Below are 22,931 nucleotides of genomic sequence, written 5' to 3'. Positions count from 1 at the left end.
AACGGGGTACTCCCCTCCGCCTCTAACGGGGTACTCCCCTCCGCCTCTAACGGGGTACTCCCCTCCGTCCCTAACGGGGTACTCCCCTCCGTCCCTAACGGGGTACTCCCCTCCGTCCCTAACGGGGTACTCCCCTCCGTCCCTAACGGGGTACTCCCCTCCGTCCCTAACGGGGTCCTCCCCTCCGTCCCTAACGGGGTCCTCCCCTCCGTCCCTAACGGGGTACTCCCCTCCGCCTCTACGGGTACTCCTCTCTGCTATGAGTTCAGCTGCAGTGTCTCACAAACAACCAGGTGAAAACAGAGAGGAAGAGCGTGTGATAGGTGGAGGATAGTTGACTGAAAGCAATGTAGTGCCCAGATACACATGCTCTCTGTGTGGGTTGAGTTCATTTTTGGTCTTGTGCAAAAGGTGACACAAGTGGTTGAATAAGTAAAAACAACAGAATATAACGAGGTTTCAAATAAAAGCATAAAATTACTGTAGAGTATTTCTCAAGTTAAATAGGCATTCTGTGTCTACCATAGTTTAAATAACCATAAAATTGTGAACACATTTTCTGCTAAAATGTTGTCAAATTGAAATATTGTGCATAATGACTGCACAGATGGTCTATTGAAGGGGGGGAGAAATGAAAGGCCCAATGCAGCCATTTATATATCGATATCAAATCATTTCTGGGTAACATGAAGTACCTTACTGTAATAGATGTCCATAAAAATGGGCAAAAATGGCTTTTTAGGGGGGGGGGGGAAACGCTCTAAAGCAAGAATTTTGCCGAGAATGGTCCGAGACTGGTCCGAGACTGGTCTGAGTGGGAAGGGGGGGAAACTGAAAAATAGCTGTTAGTGGCAGAGAGGTTTGGAAGTCTCTTTGCTATTGGTCTAGCAACCAATTTACCACATGGTGATGTCACCATGTAAAGCTGAAATTCCCGCTCATGCAAACCTGTTGATTAGAAGGCCCTGTGTAGATTATTTTCAACCAGCAACTATCAGGAAATAAAACTGATTTACGTTTTTTTCACACTTTTACCATGTTAGTTTCATCAGTTGTTGTGCACTATGGTAAAAACACCAGAAAACAGAATTCTGACTGCACTGGCCCTTTACAGAGACGAAAAGCAGAAATGTCTAACATTACCCACCTAGCTTTGCACTCCCCACAGCATCAACCTGAACTCCTTAGGGAATGCATGTTTACGTCATTTAGCAGATCCACTTATCCAGAGAGACTTATTCATATATCTTACATATAACTTAGAACGCATAATACCAAAACAAATGACACAGTAACAAACAAGTCAACCAGGGAAAAGATATTGTCTTGGAGAAGAAATTCAACTGTGATTTCAAAATGAAGAGTAGAGAGAGATTGATAAGTTGAAAATGTCAAGAGGTAATGCCATGGATGTGTGAGGAGAATCCCCATCAGATCTAACAGGATAAAAACCAAAGAAAAGTAATGAGATATTAAAGTTAAGATTATAGAGGGGCAACGTATGTATAGCTGTGTGGATACATCTTCAGTCTCCACTTCAAAATAGCAACTGAAGTTACTTACGGGACAGAACAAGTCTTCAATTAATTAATATACAAAAGTAAAAAGAGAAAATATATTTTTTGTTCTCTGTACACAGCGTTGCTCTTTTCGTAAAAAAAAAAAAAAGCCTTCCTCCGTTTTTGCACGGCTAGCGTTTCTGGTAGGTACCGGCAGGGAGCTGATCTATGGTCCAGTCTAGTCCGTCGACTTCAGAGATGAAACCCATAGACCTCTCTGATATCTCACTGTTCTGGAATCAGTCTAGTGGAATGTCGTCAGGGAGCCAGCTACCAACCGATAACTGTTCTGGAGTCAGTCTAGCAACACTAGGTGCCAATCCCATCCATCTGTGGGGTGTGACTTTATAACTGTTCCTGGGTTGCCCAGTCAAACGACACCTCGGGACCGGCTCCGCCACAGACAGGTATTCCACTGTTCTGGAGTCAGCCTTAACGACACAACTCAAAACCAGAGCTGTAGACTGGGTGGGACCGTTAAACTGTTTCTGCGTCAGTTTAGTAGTCATGACTGCATCCTCCATTAAACAACCAACAAACCCTCTGTTTCGGAGTCAGTTTAGTAGTCATGACTGCATCCTCCATTAAACAACCAACAAACCCTCTGTTTCGGAGTCAGTCGCTAGTCGCCGAAAACAAAATCGTCAGTCTAGTGAGATCACGTCAGGGATGGTATCGTAGAGGGCTGCGGCCGCCACCACATCAGCACTGGACCGACCTCCTACCCCGGGGTGTGTGTGTGAGTGCGTGGGGTGTGTGTGTGAGTGTGTGGAGTGTGTGCTGTGAGTGTCTCTCAGACTGCTAGAGGATACGAGGCTACTGCTGCTGCCACCGCTGCTGTTTCCTCCACCATCAGCACCGTTGACGGGCGCCAGCGAGCCAGAGGAGGGCGCCCCAGATTGGTCCAGGAACAGCTGGGAGGAGGACGAGGAGGTGGTGTAGGGACGGAAGTGGTTGAGAAGGAGCTCGTGGTCGTCTGAGGCCGAGGCAGCAGCGGCGGCGGCCATCACCATGTTGTAATGCTTCAGAGGAGGACAAACAGGTACATTCAGTTATATTCATCTTGCTACCAAACCCAAGTTCTGGGTACGTCTTTAGAGGCTATAGTGTTGCCTTTAGGAGGCCTACAGGACGTCTTTAGAGGCTATAGTGTTGCCTTTAGGAGGCCTACAGGACGTCTTTAGAGGCTATAGTGTTGCCTTTAGGAGGCCTACAGGACGTCTTTAGAGGCTATAGCGTTGACTTTAGGAGGCCTACAGGACGTCTTTAGAGGCTATAGTGTTGCCTTTAGGAGGCCTACAGGACGTCTTTAGAGGCTATAGTGTTGCCTTTAGGAGGCCTACAGGACGTCTTTAGAGGCTATAGTGTTGCCTTTAGGAGGCCTACAGGACGTCTTTAGAGGCTATAGTGTTGCCTTTAGGAGGCCTACAGGACGTCTTTAGAGGCTATAGTGTTGCCTTTAGGAGGCCTACAGGACGTCTTTAGAGGCTATAGTGTTGCCTTTAGGAGGCCTACAGGACGTCTTTAGAGGCTATAGTGTTGCCTTTAGGAGGCCTACAGGACGTCTTTAGAGGCTATAGTGTTGCCTTTAGGAGGCCTACAGGACGTCTTTAGAGGCTATAGTGTTGACTTTAGGAGGCCTACAGGACGTCTTTAGAGGCTATAGTGTTGCCTTTAGGAGGCCTACAGGACGTCTTTAGAGGCTATAGCGTTGACTTTAGGAGGCCTACAGGACGTCTTTAGAGGCTATAGTGTTGCCTTTAGGAGGCCTACAGGACGTCTTTAGAGGCTATAGTGTTGCCTTTAGGAGGCCTACAGGACGTCTTTAGAGGCTATAGTGTTGCCTTTAGGAGGCCTACAGGACGTCTTTAGAGGCTATAGTGTTGCCTTTAGGAGGCCTACAGGACGTCTTTAGAGGCTATAGTGTTGCCTTTAGGAGGCCTACAGGACGTCTTTAGAGGCTATAGTGTTGCCTTTAGGAGGCCTACAGGACGTCTTTAGAGGCTATAGTGTTGCCTTTAGGAGGCCTACAGGACGTCTTTAGAGGCTATAGTGTTGCCTTTAGGAGGCCTACAGGGGTGTTCCACATAAAACATACCTGATGATTGTCCCCTTGTAGAAAGGAGAAGAAATTCAGATCTGTGAATAAAACACAACGTTCAGTCATTCATTTTATTCACCGTGATCAGGACAGGTTCAACTGACTCAGTCAGACAAGTTAGTGTTTACTGTATACTGGGACATTCTGGGCTCCACAGACCCTGAAGACACTCCTGAAGAAATGTGTCGAGGCAGTGTGGAGTAGTAGGTTGGTGTGTGTGTGTGAGTGGTTGTGTATGCATGTGTATGTGGTTGTGTAAGTGTGTGTGTGGATGTGTATGATTGTGTAAGTGTTTGAGCGGTTGTGCAAGTGTGTGTGTGTGTGTGTGTGGTTGTGTATGTGTGTGTGTATGTGTGGTTGTGTAAGTGAATGTGTGGTTGTGTGTGTGTGTCTGTGGTAATGTGTGTGTGTGTGGTTGTGTATTTGTGTGGTTGTGTGTGGTCGTGTATTTATGTGTGGTTGTGTAAGTGTGTGTGTGGCTGTGTGTGTATGTGGTAATGTGTGTGTGTGTGTGTGTGTGTGTGGTCGTGTATTTGTGTGGTTGTGGTTGTGTGTGGTCGTGTATTTCTGTGGTTGTGGTTGTGTGTGTGGTAATGTGTGTGTGTGTGTGTGTGTGGTTGTGTATTTGTGTGGTTGTGGTTGTGTGTGGTCGTGTATTTGTGTGGTTGTGTGTGTGGTAATGTGTGTGTTACCTGTGAGCTGGTTTGGGGCGTGGTAGTATGGACGGTAGTCCTGGATGAGGGGAGGTACAGGGGGGATGTAGCTGGTGTCCACAGACGGCATGCTGGGGGTCCGGCTCACTGGGGACACCTGGTGGTGCAGGTTCAACACTCTGCAACCAAACAGACACACAGAGAGAGAGAGAGAATATTAACACACAGCACAGAGCACAGAGAAAGAGACAGAGAGAATATTAACACACAGAGGTGTGAGAGGTGCGAGAGAGGGGCCAGAGAGGGGCCAGAGATGAGAGGGGTGAGAGAGGTGAGGGATGAGAGAGGTGAGGGGTGAGAGAGAGGAGGGGTGAGAGAGAGAGGTGAGAGGTGAGAGGGGTGAGAGAGGTGAGAGAGGGGTGAGAGGTGAGATATGTGAAAGGGGTATGAGGGGTAAGAGGGGAGGGAGGGGCGAGAGGGAAGGGAGGGGAAGGAGAGGTGAAAGGGGTGAGGGAGGCGAGGGGGGTGAGGTAGGCGAGATTGGTGCGAGGTGTATTGGTGGAGGTGGGTCTCACCCCTTGTTGACGATGGGAGGCGAGGTGGGGGACAGGGAGGGGCAGGGCCTCTTGAGGGGCGGTTGGTCATCATCGTCGTCCTCTGAGGAGCTGTCCAGGGTTAGGTCGATCACCTCCACCTTCATCCTACTGCTGCCCCCGTTGTGGGACGACGAGCTCCTCTGCTCCCCTACCGCCGACCGATGCAAGCCTGGGGGGAGAGAGACACGGCAAACAATCACATCAATCAAATGTATTTATATAGCCTATTACACACCCCAGCCTAGAGCAAGTGGCAACACAGTGGAATAGTCATGAGACATATAGTGTAAAGATAAGCCAGAATAATATCATCTAAACGAGAGCCACTGGGTTTGCAGCCAGTTGTTCCAGCACTGTTCTAACACACATTCTTATACAAATCAAGGTCCAATGAACAGAGTAGTGGAATCAGGTATGCTACAAGCTGCAGGGCTGGACCAAAAGCCTGCCCTTACACACCGCCTCGCTCACCTTCCAGTCCGTTGCTGTAGGAGGCTGACGAGACCTCCTGTACTTCCTTCTTTGTCCTCATGGGGGCCCAGTAGCCATCCTCCTTAAACTGGATCTCATCACAGTCTACACAGCTGTTCAGGATCTCCATAAACAACCTGGACAAGACAGAGACACAGAAACAACAGTGTGAAGGTATACTGTACATGCAATGTATTCATGTTGTGGTACAGTCATTGTGAGTACAGTGCTATTCACGTTGTGGTACAGTCATTGTGTGTACAGTGTGATTCACGTTGTGTTACAGTCATTGTGTGTACAGTGTGATTCACGTTGTGGTACAGTCATTGTGAGTACAGTGTTATTCACGTTGTTTACTTGGTGTGTGTAAATACATCTATACACTACAGATTGAATAAATAGAAAAGACCATCTGATTCTCTCCTGTAGGAATGAATAGAGCGGACCTGTATACAGTATAACTGAATAGAGCGGACCTGTATACAGTATAACTGAATAGAGTGGACCTGTATACAGTATAACTGAATAGAGTGGACCTGTATACAGTATAACTGAATAGAGTGGACCTGTATACAGTATAACTGAATAGAGTGGACCTGTATACAGTATGACTGAATAGAGTGGACCTGTATACAGTATGACTGAATAGAGTGGACCTGTATACAGTATGACTGAATAGAGTGGACCTGTATACAGTATAACTGAATAGAGTGGACCTGTATACAGTATAACTGAATAGAGTGGACCTGTATACAGTATAACTGAATAGAGTGGACCTGTATACAGTATAACTGAATAGAGTGGACCTGTATACAGTATAACTGAATAGAGTGGACCTGTATACAGTATAACTGAATAGAGTGGACCTGTATACAGTATAACTGAATAGAGTGGACCTGTATACAGTATAACTGAATAGAGTGGACCTGTATACAGTATGACTGAATAGAGTGGACCTGTATACAGTATACTGAATAGAGTGGACCTGTATACAGTATAACTGAATAGAGTGGACCTGTATACAGTATAACTGAATAGAGTGGACCTGTATACAGTATAACTGAATAGAGTGGACCTGTATACAGTATAACTGAATAGAGCGGACCTGTATACAGTATAACTGAATAGAGCGGACCTGTATACAGTATAACTGAATAGAGCAGACCTGTATACAGTATAACTGAATAGAGCGGACCTGTATACAGTATAACTGAATAGAGCGGACCTGTATACAGTATAACTGAATAGAGCGGACCTGTATACAGTATAACTGAATAGAGCGGACCTGTATACAGTATAACTGAATAGAGCGGACCTGTATACAGTATAACTGAATAGAGCGGACCTGTATACAGTATAACTGAATAGAGCGGACCTGTATACAGTATAACTGAATAGAGCGGACCTGTATACAGTATAACTGAATAGAGCGGACCTGTATACAGTATAACTGAATAGAGCGGACCTGTATACAGTATAACTGAATAGAGTGGACCTGTATACAGTATAACTGAATAGAGTGGACCTGTATACAGTATGACTGAATAGAGTGGACCTGTATACAGTATGACTGAATAGAGTGGACCTGTATACAGTATAACTGAATAGAGTGGACCTGTATACAGTATAACTGAATAGAGTGGACCTGTATACAGTATAACTGAATAGAGTGGACCTGTATACAGTATAACTGAATAGAGTGGACCTGTATACAGTATAACTGAATAGAGTGGACCTGTATACAGTATAACTGAATAGAGTGGACCTGTATACAGTATAACTGAATAGAGTGGACCTGTATACAGTATAACTGAATAGAGTGGACCTGTATACAGTATAACTGAATAGAGTGGACCTGTATACAGTATAACTGAATAGAGTGGACCTGTATACAGTATGACTGAATAGAGTGGACCTGTATACAGTATGACTGAATAGAGTGGACCTGTATACAGTATAACTGAATAGAGTGGACCTGTATACAGTATAACTGAATAGAGTGGACCTGTATACAGTATAACTGAATAGAGTGGACCTGTATACAGTATAACTGAATAGAGTGGACCTGTATACAGTATAACTGAATAGAGTGGACCTGTATACAGTATAACTGAATAGAGTAGATCTGTATACAGTATAACTGAGAAGGTTGTTTATGTACATACTGTAGGTCAACTAGCGGAATCCCGCCCTATGGTTGGATGTGACTATTCAATACCATTTCATGTTTGAAGAACACAACCACAGACCGTTCAACTCAACAACCCCCCAGCTAAGCACAAATTCATGCTGCTAATCAACTATTCTCAACTTCCTGTTTATTTTGATCGCTGCTCACCCAAAATGTCACCCTATGGGTGAATATTGAATTTGTGCAGAAAAATAAGCTGGTTGCAACTGTGGCCATGTAAAGAATTGTTGGGCTACACATTTTAAACCCACAGGTCACCATCTGATGTGACCATTAAAGTCTGAAACTGGGCACAGAAAATAAACAAACTAAACCCAGAGGAATATAAAGTGGCCAGTGGCACGTTCCCGGATGACATGCTTCTTTCCAGCCTAAAATTAAGAAAATCTGCACAAAATTGTAGGGGCAGACCCCGCCGCAAGTTCCTGTGATACGGTATAATAACATAGATGTATACAGTATACACAGTGCCTTCAGAAAGTATTCATACCCCTTGACTTATTCCAAATTTTGTATTGTTACAGCCTGAATTCAAAATGGATTAAATAGATTCCCCCCCCCTCACCCATATACACACTCACAATACCCCATAATGACATCACAATACCCCATAATGACATCACAATACCCCATAATGACAAAGTGAAAACATGTTCTTAGACATTTTTGCACATTTATTGAAAATGAAATACAGAAATATCTCACTTACATAAGTATTCACACCTCTGAGTCAATACTTTGCAGGAGCTCCTTTGGCAGTGATTACAGTAGAGTCTTTCTGGGTAAGTCTCTAAGAGATTTCCACACCTGGATTGTGCAACATTTTGCCATTATTATTTTCAAAATTCTTCAAGCTCTGTCAATTGGTTTTTGATCATTGCTAGACAACCATTTTCAGGTCTTGCCAAAGATTTTCAAGAAGATTTAAGTCAAAACTGTAACTAGGCCACTCAGGAACATTCACTGTTAAGCAACTCCAGTGTAGATTTGGCCTTGTTTTTGTCCTACTGAAATGTGAATTCATCTCTGGTGGAAAGCAGACAATCTGGTTTTCCTCTAGGATTGTTCCTGTGTTTAGCTCCATTCGGTTTATTTTTTATCCTGAAAATACTCTCCCAGTCCTTAATGACTGATTAAATGGTGAGTGGTAACTCAGTAATGTTTTGTATTGAATTTACCCCAAACATAACACTTTGTATTCAGGACAAAAATATAATTGCTTTGCAACATTGTTTGTATTATTACTTTAGTGCCGTGTTGCAAACAGGATCCATGTTTTGGAATATTTTTATATCTTCTTTCATTTCACTCTGTCATTTAGGTTAGTATTGTGGAGTAACGACAATGTTGTTGATCCATCCTCAGTTTTCTCCTAGCACAGCCATTAAACTCTGTAACTGTTTTAAAGTCACCATTGGCCTCATGGTGAAATCTCTGAGCGGTTTCCTTCCTCTCCGACAACTGAGTTAGAAAGGACACCTGTATATCTGTAGTGACTGGGTGTATTGATACACCATCCAAAGTGGAATTAATAACTTTACCATGTTCAAAGGGATATTCAATGTTTGCTTTTTTAATTTTTACCAATCTACCTATAGGTGTCGTTCTTTGCCAGGCATGGGAAAACTTCTCTAGTCTTTGTGGTTGAATCTGTGTTTGAAATTCACTGCTCAACTGAGGGACCTTACAGATGATTGATTGTGTGGTGTACAGAGATGAGGTAGACATTCATGTTAAACACTATTATTGTACATTTACATTTACATTTAAGTCATTTAGCAGACGCTCTTATCCAGAGCGACTTACAAGTACATACATTCATACTTTTTTGTACTGGCCCCCCGTGGGAATCGAACCCACAACCCTGGCGTTGCAAGCGCCATGCTCTACCAACTGAGCCACACAGGACCACATTGTACACAGAGTGAGTCCATGCAACTTATTATGTGACTTGTTAAGCACATTTTTACTCCTGAACTTATTTAGGGTTGCCATGACAAAGGGGTTTGAATATTTACTGACTCAAGAAATTTCAGCTTTTCATTTTATACTAATTACAAAAATTTTCAAAAAACATACTTCCAATTAGACATTATGGGATATTGTGTGTTTAAAATCTAAATGTAATCCATTTTAAATTCAGGCTGTAACACAACAACATGTGGAATAAGTGAAGGGGGATGAATCCTTTCTGAAAGGCCTGTACGGCCACTATGTTCTGTATTAAAGAGAGACACTAAGAGCCGGTTCAGGGTTGTGGGTCTCACCCGTCAATGATGAGATGTTGGTAGGGGGCTTTCTGATCACAGACGGGACAAACCCAGGTGGGTTTCTTCTCATTCATCTGGATGTACAGCGTAGCGTCAAAACACTGCAGGTGGGAACACGTCAGCGCCCGGCACGGAATCATCAGACGCATCTTCCCCAGCTGCAAACAACACACACACACACACACGCCACAGACATAGTAGTTAAGCGGTGATAGGGGTATTGAGACAAGTCGGGACACACACACACACACACACACACACACACACACACACGCCACAGACATAGTAGTTAAGCGGTGATAGGGGTATTGAGACAAGTCGGGACACACACAGTAAAGCACAGTAATAGGGGTGTTAAGACAGTGTGTGTGTTTACCGGACAGAGCAGCGACACACGCAGGCTGGTGGTGGCGATTTCACTGTCTGGATCTGCCGTTAGTTTCTCTTTGACTGCAGGGGGACAGAGAACAGCATGAAGAAGAAGCAGGGATCATGACCACCTATACAAGACCTGCACAACCATCTACAGTAGATGAACCCTTCACATGGAATATAGTACAGAGCTCCATGACAATACAGAACAAGACACGTGGTTTAAACAGGCCAGAACTAAATATGTAGCTAGATACATTTGTGTCATGGACCCGTTCAGCCAGCATGCTAACAGTGCTAAAAGTGCTAACACTGCTAACAGTGTAAATAGTGTATCGTCCTGGCAACCCTTACTGAGTGCTCTGGAATGGTCTGGGTTCCTGATGCCTTTGGACCGTAGTCTCTGCAACAGTACTGTGGACGACTGCTGCTTGACCAGGTACACCGCCATAGAGTAGCTCTGAAAACACAGAAGGTGCTGTAGGGTTGTTAAAATCACTCTCCTTTTCATCCAGATCACTGCACTTTTCTACAGCACTTTTATTCATGTGTTTTTGCCCCATTGTTGTTATCAAACCAAACATGATTTATACAGCACGTTTCTTACAGGAGTAAATTCTAAGTGCTTAAAACATAAAATAAATTGGCCTCCCGAGTGGCGCAGACGTCTACAGATCCGCAATTGTGCACCGCCTTGAGGCGGTGCACAATTGGCCCAGCATCCTCCGGGTTAGGGGAGGGTTTGTCTGGCCGGGATGTCCTTGTTCCATCGCACTCTAGCAACCCCTGTGGCGGGCCGGGTGCAGTGCACGCTGACACGGTCGCCAGGTGCACGGTGTTTCCTCTGACACATTGGTGCGGCCTGCTTCCGGGTTAAGCGAGCAATGTGTCAAGAAGCAGTGCGGCTAGGTGGGGTCGTGTTTCGGAGGACGCATGGTTCTCGACCTTTCGCCTCTCCCGAGTCCATACGGGAGTTGCAACGATGGGACAAGACTGTAACTACCAATTGGATACCAGGAATTTGGGTAGAAAAAGGGGCAATAATAATCAAAAATATATATATATATTTTTAAATACTATTTATTTTAAAGAAAAAATATAAAAATACATTTTGTTTTTTACAATTAAGATAGACAATAATCAAATTAAAATTAAGAGATTTTTTAAATGTATCATCTCTTCAATCTTATATCTTACCCTTCCAACCTCTGAGGTCCAAGACACCACGATGGTGTTGGGGACTGTGGTGGATAGTCTGACCACTGAGGTAATGTTGATGGGCCGGCTGGGGCGCTTCGGCTCCACACCGTTTTTCGTTGGAGGAAGATAACCCTGAGAGGGGAGAGAGGGATAGAAGAAGAGAGAGGGAGGGAGAGAGGAGAAGGGAGAGAGACGGATGGAGGGAGAAAGATGGAGAGAGAGGTAAGGAGGGGAGGGAGAGAGGGAGGAGGGAGGGAGAGAGGGAGGAGGGAGAGAGAGAGAGGTAAGGAGGGGAGGGAGAAAGGGAGGAAGAGAGAGAGGTAAGGAGGGGAGAGAGAGAGAGAAAGAGAGAGAGGTAAGGAGGGGAGAGAGAGAGAGGGGGGAAAGGTCACACTCCACATCTCAATCAACTGTTTATTGTAATTGAAGGTATGGTTTGTGTTTAACCAGCAGTACTGTACAGTGTGTAACCGGCAGTACTGTACAGTGTGTAACCGGGAGTACTGTACAGTGTGTGACCGGCAGTACTGTACAGTGTGTAACCGGCAGTACTGTACAGTGTGTAACCGGCAGTAATGTACAGTGTGTAACCGGCAGTACTGTACAGTGTGTAACCGGCAGTACTGTACAGTGTGTAACCGGCAGTACTGTACAGTGTGTAACCGGCAGTACTGTACAGTGTGTAACCGGCAGTACTGTACAGTGTGTAACCGGCAGTACTGTACAGTGTGTAACCGGCAGTAATGTACAGTGTGTAACCGGCAGTAATGTACAGTGTGTAACCGGCAGTACTGTACAGTGTGTAACCGGCAGTACTGTACAGTGTGTAACCGGCAGTACTGTACAGTGTGTAACCGGCAGTACTGTACAGTGTGTAACTAGCAGTAATGTACAGTGTGTAACTAGCAGTACTGTACAGTGTGTAACCAGCAGTACTGTACAGTGTGTAACCAGCAGTACTGTACAGTGTGTAACCAGCAGTACTGTACAGTGTGTAACTAGCAGTACTGTACAGTGTGTAACCAGCAGTACTGTACAGTGTGTAACCAGCAGTACTGTACAGTGTGTAACCAGCAGTACTGTACAGTGTGTAACCAGCAGTACTGTACAGTGTGTGGAGTTGTGTTTCTTACCGGGAGGTTGCATGGCTTCCCGTTCACCTTCACACACAGATTGGGCGGAAAGTGGTCTTCCTGAGGACAACTTGTCTCAGAGAGACAAAACCTGCGCACACACACACAGACACACAGACACACAGACACACACACACAACCATAATGAGCAATATTGCAATGAAGACTGGCCACTATATTATGGCCAGCTGATCTCTCGGTAAACCATCAATACTATGATGCTAAATTCACCTGCACAGCTGATCTCAATTGCAACCAGCATTGGCCACTCCCTAACCACTCCCTAAGACAGATGTCAGGGTTATGTTTCCATCCTCATTGCAACCAACATTTTAAAAAATAATTTCGCCTTCTGGTGGGAATTATCTTCGGAACATATTAGTACGGCAATTTTACCTGACAATGGGCAATTTATTTTAAATGATGTTTTCCCTCTTTTTCTCTCCACTTTCGTGGTATCCAATTGGTAGTTAGTCTTGTCTCATCGCGGCAACTCCCGTACGGACTCGGGAGAGGCGAAAGTCAAGAGCCGTGCATCCTCCGAAACACAACCCAACCAAGCCGCACTGCTTCTTGACACAATGCCCACTTAACCCGGAAGCCAGGCGCGCCAATGTGTCGGAGGAAACACCGTACACCTGGCGACCGTGTCAGCGTGCACTGTGCCCGGCCCAGGACAGGAAACACCGTACACCTGGTGACCGTGTCAGCGTGCACTGCGCCCGGCCCAGGACAGGAGTCGCTAGTGCGCGATGGGACAAGGACATCCCTGCCGGCCAAACCCTCCCCTAACCCGGATGACGCTGGGCCAATTGTGCGCCGCCCCATGGGTCTCCCGGTCGCGGCCGGCTGCGACAGAGCCTGGACTCTAACGCAGAATCTCTGGTGGTAACAGCTAGCACTGTGATGCAGAGCCTTAGACCACAGCGCCACTCGGGAGGCCGGGCAATTTATCTACAACTGAAATAAGGTATTTCATCTCCTTGTTTACCACGGAAAATCTACTATGGCAATGTAGCCTACCCTACATGTTGTTTGAATAGAAACATCCTGGTGTAGGATACATTTTTAGTTTCCAATTCATGGAAATTCATTAATTATTTTATTTGTCCTAATAAAAAAATTGTAATTTCTTATCAAGAGGTTCGAGGGGAAAATTATTGAACTGTAGGCTACATAACATTTCAAAGTAAATTGCGATTGTATTGTATTTTGAATCAAATTCTATCCTATTCTAATAAAGTTATTTAAAAGTTCAACAAAATGAGGTTATAGACATGATGGTGTTGTGTTGGTGGTTGGGCTGGTAGTTAATAGTAACATGTTCTATGTTGTGAGGTTATAGACATGATGGTGTTGTGTTGGTGGTTGGGCTGGTAGTTAATAGTAACATGTTCTATGTTGTGAGGTTATAGACATGATGGTGTTGTGTTGGTGGTTGGGCTGGTAGTTAATAGTAACATGTTCTATGTTGTGAGGTTATAGACATGATGGTGTTGTGTTGGTGGTTGGGCTGGTAGTTAATAGTAACATGTTCTATGTTGTGAGGTTATAGACATGATGGTGTTGGTGGTTGGGCTGGTAGTTAATAGTAACATGTTCTATGTTGTGAGGTTATAGACATGATGGTGTTGGTGGTTGGGCTGGTAGTTAATAGTAACATGTTCTATGTTGTGAGGTTATAGACATGATGGTGTTGGTGGTTGGATGGTAGTTAATAGTAACATGTTCTATGTTGTGATGTTATAGACATGATGGTGTTGGTGGTTGGGCTGGTAGTTAATAGTAACATGTTCTATGTTGTGAGGTTATAGACATGATGGTGTTGGTGGTTGGGCTGGTAGTTAATAGTAACATGTTCTATGTTGTGAGGTTATAGACATGATGGTGTTGGTGGTTGGGCTGGTAGTTAATAGTAACATGTTCTATGTTGTGATGTTATAGACATGATGGTGTTGGTGGTTGGGCTGGTAGTTAATAGTAACATGTTCTATGTTGTGAGGTTATAGACATGATGGTGTTGGTGGTTGGGCTGGTAGTTAATAGTAACATGTTCTATGTTGTGATGTTATAGACATGATGGTGTTGGTGGTTGGGCTGGTAGTTAATAGTAACATGTTCTATGTTGTGATGTTATAGACATGATGGTGTTGGTGGTTGGGCTGGTAGTTAATAGTAACATGTTCTATGTTGTGAGGTTATAGACATGATGGTGTTGGTGGTTGGGCTGGTAGTTAATAGTAACATGTTCTATGTTGTGAGGTTATAGACATGATGGTGTTGTGTTGGTGGTTGGGCTGGTAGTTAATAGTAACATGTTCTATGTTGTGATGTTATAGACATGATGGTGTTGGTGGTTGGGCTGGTAGTTAATAGTAACATGTTCTATGTTGTGAGGTTATAGACATGATGGTGTTGGTGGTTGGGCTGGTAGTTAATAGTAACATGTTCTATGTTGTGAGGTTATAGACATGATGGTGTTGGTGGTTGGGCTGGTAGTTAATAGTAACATGTTCTATGTTGTGAGGTTATAGACATGATGGTGTTGGTGGTTGGGCTGGTAGTTAATAGTAACATGTTCTATGTTGTGAGGTTATAGACATGATGGTGTTGGTGGTTGGGCTGGTAGTTAATAGTAACATGTTCTATGTTGTGATGTTATAGACATGATGGTGTTGGTGGTTGGGCTGGTAGTTAATAGTAACATGTTCTATGTTGTGAGGTTATAGACATGATGGTGTTGTGTTGGTGGTTGGGCTGGTAGTTAATAGTAACATGTTCTATGTTGTGAGGTTATAGACATGATGGTGTTGTGTTGGTGGTTGGGCTGGTAGTTAATAGTAACATGTTCTATGTTGTGAGGTTATAGACATGATGGTGTTGGTGGTTGGGCTGGTAGTTAATAGTAACATGTTCTATGTTGTGAGGTTATAGACATGATGGTGTTGGTGGTTGGGCTGGTAGTTAATAGTAACATGTTCTATGTTGTGAGGTTATAGACATGATGGTGTTGGTGGTTGGGCTGGTAGTTAATAGTAACATGTTCTATGTTGTGAGGTTATAGACATGATGGTGTTGGTGGTTGGGCTGGTAGTTAATAGTAACATGTTCTATGTTGTGATGTTATAGACATGATGGTGTTGTGTTGGTGGTTGGGCTGGTAGTTAATAGTAACATGTTCTATGTTGTGAGGTTATAGACATGATGGTGTTGTGTTGGTGGTTGGGCTGGTAGTTAATAGTAACATGTTCTATGTTGTGATGTTATAGACATGATGGTGTTGTGTTGGTGGTTGGGCTGGTAGTTAATAGTAACATGTTCTATGTTGTGAGGTTATAGACATGATGGTGTTGGTGGTTGGGCTGGTAGTTAATAGTAACATGTTCTATGTTGTGAGGTTATAGACATGATGGTGTTGTGTTGGTGGTTGGGCTGGTAGTTAATAGTAACATGTTCTATGTTGTGAGGTTATAGACATGATGGTGTTGGTGGTTGGGCTGGTAGTTAATAGTAACATGTTCTATGTTGTGATGTTATAGACATGATGGTGTTGTGTTGGTGGTTGGGCTGGTAGTTAATAGTAACATGTTCTATGTTGTGAGGTTATAGACATGATGGTGTTGGTGGTTGGGCTGGTAGTTAATAGTAACATGTTCTATGTTGTGAGGTTATAGACATGATGGTGTTGTGTTGGTGGTTGGGCTGGTAGTTAATAGTAACATGTTCTATGTTGTGAGGTTATAGACATGATGGTGTTGTGTTGGTGGTTGGGCTGGTAGTTAATAGTAACATGTTCTATGTTGTGAGGTTATAGACATGATGGTGTTGTGGTTGGGCTGGTAGTTAATAGTAACATGTTCTATGTTGTGAGGTTATAGACATGATGGTGTTGGTGGTTGGGCTGGTAGTTAATAGTAACATGTTCTATGTTGTGATGTTATAGACATGATGGTGTTGTGTTGGTGGTTGGGCTGGTAGTTAATAGTAACATGTTCTATGTTGTGAGGTTATAGACATGATGGTGTTGTGTTGGTGGTTGGGCTGGTAGTTAATAGTAACATGTTCTATGTTGTGATGTTATAGACATGATGGTGTTGTGTTGGTGGTTGGGCTGGTAGTTAATAGTAACATGTTCTATGTTGTGAGGTTATAGACATGATGGTGTTGTGTTGGTGGTTGGGCTGGTAGTTAATAGTAACATGTTCTATGTTGTGAGGTTATAGACATGATGGTGTTGGTGGTTGGGCTGGTAGTTAATAGTAACATGTTCTATGTTGTGAGGTTATAGACATGATGGTGTTGGTGGTTGGGCTGGTAGTTAATAGTAACATGTTCTATGTTGTGATGTTATAGACATGATGGTGTTGGTGGTTGGGCTGGTAGTTAATAGTAACATGTTCTATGTTGTGATGTTATAGACATGATGGTGTTGGTGGTTGGGCTGGTAGTTAATAGTAACATGTTCTATGTTGTGAGGTTATAGACATGATGGTGTTGTGTTGGTGGTTGGGCTGGTAGTTAATAGTAACATGTTCTATGTTGTGAGGTTATAGACATGATGGTGTTGTGTTGGTGGTTGGGCTGGTAGTTAATAGTAACATGTTCTATGTTGTGATGTTATAGACATGATGGTGTTGTGTTGGTGGTTGGGCTGGTAGTTAATAGTAACATGTTCTATGTTGTGAGGTTATAGACATGATGGTGTTGGTGGTTGGGCTGGTAGTTAATAGTAACATGTTCTATGTTGTGAGGTTATAGACATGATGGTGTTGTGTTGGTGGTTGGGCTGGTAGTTAATAGTAACATGTTCTATGTTGTGATGTTATAGACATGATGGTGTTGGTGGTTGGGCTGGTAGTTAATAGTAACATGTTCTATGTTGTGAGGTTATAGACATGATGGTGTTGGTGGTTGGGCTGGTAGTTAATAGTAACATGTTCTATGTTGTGATGTTATAGACATGATGGTGTTGGTGGTTGGGCTGGTAGTTAATAGTAACATGTTCTATGTTGTGAGGTTATAGACATGATGGTGTTGGTGGTTGGGCTGGTAGTTAATAGTAACATGTTCTATGTTGTGATGTTATAGACATGATGGTGTTGTGTTGGTGGTTGGGCTGGTAGTTAATAGTAACATGTTCTATGTTGTGAGGTTATAGACATGATGGTGTTGTGTTGGTGGTTGGGCTGGTAGTTAATAGTAACATGTTCTATGTTGTGAGGTTATAGACATGATGGTGTTGTGTTGGTGGTTGGGCTGGTAGTTAATAGTAACATGTTCTATGTTGTGATGTTATAGACATGATGGTGTTGGTGGTTGGGCTGGTAGTTAATAGTAACATGTTCTATGTTGTGAGGTTATAGACATGATGGTGTTGGTGGTTGGGCTGGTAGTTAATAGTAACATGTTCTATGTTGTGATGTTATAGACATGATGGTGTTGTGTTGGTGGTTGGGCTGGTAGTTAATAGTAACATGTTCTATGTTGTGAGGTTATAGACATGATGGTGTTGTGTTGGTGGTTGGGCTGGTAGTTAATAGTAACATGTTCTATGTTGTGAGGTTATAGACATGATGGTGTTGTGTTGGTGGTTGGGCTGGTAGTTAATAGTAACATGTTCTATGTTGTGATGTTATAGACATGATGGTGTTGGTGGTTGGGCTGGTAGTTAATAGTAACATGTTCTATGTTGTGAGGTTATAGACATGATGGTGTTGGTGGTTGGGCTGGTAGTTAATAGTAACATGTTCTATGTTGTGATGTTATAGACATGATGGTGTTGGTGGTTGGGCTGGTAGTTAATAGTAACATGTTCTATGTTGTGATGTTATAGACATGATGGTGTTGTGTTGGTGGTTGGGCTGGTAGTTAATAGTAACATGTTCTATGTTGTGAGGTTATAGACATGATGGTGTTGTGTTGGTGGTTGGGCTGGTAGTTAATAGTAACATGTTCTATGTTGTGAGGTTATAGACATGATGGTGTTGTGTTGGTGGTTGGGCTGGTAGTTAATAGTAACATGTTCTATGTTGTGAGGTTATAGACATGATGGTGTTGGTGGTTGGGCTGGTAGTTAATAGTAACATGTTCTATGTTGTGATGTTATAGACATGATGGTGTTGGTGGTTGGGCTGGTAGTTAATAGTAACATGTTCTATGTTGTGAGGTTATAGACATGATGGTGTTGGTGGTTGGGCTGGTAGTTAATAGTAACATGTTCTATGTTGTGAGGTTATAGACATGATGGTGTTGTGTTGGTGGTTGGGCTGGTAGTTAATAGTAACATGTTCTATGTTGTGAGGTTATAGACATGATGGTGTTGTGTTGGTGGTTAGGCTGGTAGTTAATAGTAACATGTTCTATGTTGTGATGTTATAGACATGATGGTGTTGGTGGTTGGGCTGGTAGTTAATAGTAACATGTTCTATGTTGTGAGGTTATAGACATGATGGTGTTGTGTTGGTGGTTGGGCTGGTAGTTAATAGTAACATGTTCTATGTTGTGAGGTTATAGACATGATGGTGTTGGTGGTTGGGCTGGTAGTTAATAGTAACATGTTCTATGTTGTGAGGTTATAGACATGATGGTGTTGGTGGTTGGGCTGGTAGTTAATAGTAACATGTTCTATGTTGTGATGTTATAGACATGATGGTGTTGGTGGTTGGGCTGGTAGTTAATAGTAACATGTTCTATGTTGTGAGGTTATAGACATGATGGTGTTGGTGGTTGGGCTGGTAGTTAATAGTAACATGTTCTATGTTGTGAGGTTATAGACATGATGGTGTTGTGTTGGTGGTTGGGCTGGTAGTTAATAGTAACATGTTCTATGTTGTGAGGTTATAGACATGATGGTGTTGGTGGTTGGGCTGGTAGTTAATAGTAACATGTTCTATGTTGTGATGTTATAGACATGATGGTGTTGTGTTGGTGGTTGGGCTGGTAGTTAATAGTAACATGTTCTATGTTGTGAGGTTATAGACATGATGGTGTTGTGTTGGTGGTTGGGCTGGTAGTTAATAGTAACATGTTCTATGTTGTGATGTTATAGACATGATGGTGTTGGTGGTTGGGCTGGTAGTTAATAGTAACATGTTCTATGTTGTGAGGTTATAGACATGATGGTGTTGTGGTTGGGCTGGTAGTTAATAGTAACATGTTCTATGTTGTGATGTTATAGACATGATGGTGTTGTGTTGGTGGTTGGGCTGGTAGTTAATAGTAACATGTTCTATGTTGTGATGTTATAGACATGATGGTGTTGTGTTGGTGGTTGGGCTGGTAGTTAATAGTAACATGTTCTATGTTGTGAGGTTATAGACATGATGGTGTTGTGTTGGTGGTTGGGCTGGTAGTTAATAGTAACATGTTCTATGTTGTGAGGTTATAGACATGATGGTGTTGTGTTGGTGGTTGGGCTGGTAGTTAATAGTAACATGTTCTATGTTGTGATGTTATAGACATGATGGTGTTGGTGGTTGGGCTGGTAGTTAATAGTAACATGTTCTATGTTGTGATGTTATAGACATGATGGTGTTGGTGGTTGGGCTGGTAGTTAATAGTAACATGTTCTATGTTGTGAGGTTATAGACATGATGGTGTTGGTGGTTGGGCTGGTAGTTAATAGTAACATGTTCTATGTTGTGAGGTTATAGACATGATGGTGTTGGTGGTTGGGCTGGTAGTTAATAGTAACATGTTCTATGTTGTGATGTTATAGACATGATGGTGTTGGTGGTTGGGCTGGTAGTTAATAGTAACATGTTCTATGTTGTGATGTTATAGACATGATGGTGTTGGTGGTTGGGCTGGTAGTTAATAGTAACATGTTCTATGTTGTGAGGTTATAGACATGATGGTGTTGGTGGTTGGGCTGGTAGTTAATAGTAACATGTTCTATGTTGTGAGGTTATAGACATGATGGTGTTGGTGGTTGGGCTGGTAGTTAATAGTAACATGTTCTATGTTGTGATGTTATAGACATGATGGTGTTGTGTTGGTGGTTGGGCTGGTAGTTAATAGTAACATGTTCTATGTTGTGATGTTATAGACATGATGGTGTTGTGTTGGTGGTTGGGCTGGTAGTTAATAGTAACATGTTCTATGTTGTGAGGTTATAGACATGATGGTGTTGTGTTGGTGGTTGGGCTGGTAGTTAATAGTAACATGTTCTATGTTGTGAGGTTATAGACATGATGGTGTTGTGGTTGGGCTGGTAGTTAATAGTAACATGTTCTATGTTGTGAGGTTATAGACATGATGGTGTTGTGGTTAGGCTGGTAGTTAATAGTAACATGTTCTATGTTGTGAGGTTATAGACATGATGGTGTTGGTGGTTGGGCTGGTAGTTAATAGTAACATGTTCTATGTTGTGAGGTTATAGACATGATGGTGTTGTGGTTAGGCTGGTAGTTAATAGTAACATGTTCTATGTTGTGAGGTTATAGACATGATGGTGTTGGTGGTTGGGCTGGTAGTTAATAGTAACATGTTCTATGTTGTGATGTTATAACAGAGATCATTCATTTAATTTGTGGAACAGCGTGAAAAACCTCAATAGCTCAACTATATAATGTTCTGACAGGACTACAAGGCCTGTTGTACTGAAAGAATATGTCTGCATTGGAAAGAAAAGTGTTATGGAGAGTCATTTGGTATTATTTGGAAGTTGTTATCTTAACCACAGAAACAGATACAAAGTGCTTTGTTTTATAAATGATATTTAAATTGTGCTTCACACAGTTGCTGTAATCCATATCACTTTCATTTACACCGTGGTAATTCATTAACACTTAGTCTTCAATGGCCAAACTTTATTTCCACAGAAGATTAGATTACATTGACAGGGGGGACCTGATCCTAGACCACCACTCCTACCCTGAGACCTGATCCTAGACCACCACTCCTACCCTGAGACCTGATCCTAGATCACCACTTCTACCCTGAGACCTGATCCTAGACCACCAGTCCTACCCTGAGACCTGATCCTAGATCACCACTCCTACCCTGAGACCTGATCCTATATCACCACTCCTACCCTGAGACCTGATCCTAGACCACCACTCCTACCCTGAGACCTGATCCTAGATCACCACTTCTACCCTGAGACCTGATCCTAGATCTGATCCTAGATCAGCATTCCTACCCTGAGACCTGATCCTAGATCAGCACTACTACCCTGAGACCTGATCCTAGATCACCACTCCTGCCCTGAGACCTGATCCTATATCACCATTCCTACCCTGAGTCCTGATCCTAGACCTGATCCTAGATCACCACTCCTACCCTGAGACCTGATCCTAGACCACCACTCCTACCCTGAGACCTGATCCTAGACCACCACTCCTACCCTGAGACCTGATCCTAGATCACCACTCCTACCCTGAAACCTGATCCTAGACCACCACTCCTACCCTGAGACCTAATCCTAGACCACCACTCCTACTCTGAGACCTGATCCTAGATCACCACTCCTACCCTGAGACCTGATCCTATATCACCACTCCTACCCTGTCCTGATCCTAGACCTGATCCTAGATCACCACTCCTACCCTGAGACCTGATCCTAGATCACCACTCCTACCCTGAGACCTGATCCTAGACCTGATCCTAGATCACCACTCCTACCCTGAGCCCTGATCCTAGACCACCACTCCTACCCTGAGACCTGATCCTAGACCACCAGTCCTACCCTGAGACCTGATCCTAGATCACCACCTCTACCCTTAGACCTGATCCTAGACCTGATCCTAGATCAGCATTCCTACCCTGAAACCTGATACTTTATCACCAGTCCTACCCTGAGACCTGATCCTAGATCACCACACCTACCATGAGACCTGATCCTAGACCACCACTCCTACCCTGAGACCTGATCCTAGACCACCACTCCTACCCTGAGACCTGATCCTAGACCACCACTCCTACCCTGAGACCTGATCCTAGATCACCACTCCTACCCTGAGACCTGATCCTATATCACCACTCCTACCCTGAGACCTGATCCTATATCACCACTCCTACCCTGAGACCTGATCCTAGATCACCACTCCTACCCTGAGACCTGATCCTAGATCACCACTCCTACCCTGAGACCTGATCCTATATCACCACTCCTACCCTGAGACCTGATCCTAGATCACACTCCTACCCTGAGACCTGATCCTAGATCACCACTCCTACCTGAGACCTGATCCTATATCACCACTCCTACCCGAGACTGATCCTAGATCACCACTCCTACCCTGAGACCTGATCCTAGATCACCACTCCTACCCTGAGACAACCTGATCCTAGATCACCACTCCTACCCTGAGACCTGAACCTAGATCACACACTTCTACCTTAGACCTGATCCTAGACCTGATCCTAGATCAGCATTCCTACCC

The 22,931-nt window shown here is 43.5% G+C and overlaps 1 pseudogene; it reads right to left on the bottom strand.

Annotated features, from left to right (window-relative positions):
- Positions 1-278: 278 nt before the first annotated feature.
- The window catches only part of LOC120053404, a 68,715-nt pseudogene continuing 46,062 nt past the window's right edge, over positions 279-22,931 (bottom strand).

Source organism: Salvelinus namaycush, chromosome 1 (genome assembly GCF_016432855.1).
Source record: "Salvelinus namaycush isolate Seneca chromosome 1, SaNama_1.0, whole genome shotgun sequence".
Lineage (NCBI taxonomy): Eukaryota > Metazoa > Chordata > Actinopteri > Salmoniformes > Salmonidae > Salvelinus > Salvelinus namaycush.
The sequence above is the reverse complement of the archived record's forward strand: the minus strand, read 5'-3'. Positions and strand labels throughout refer to the sequence as shown.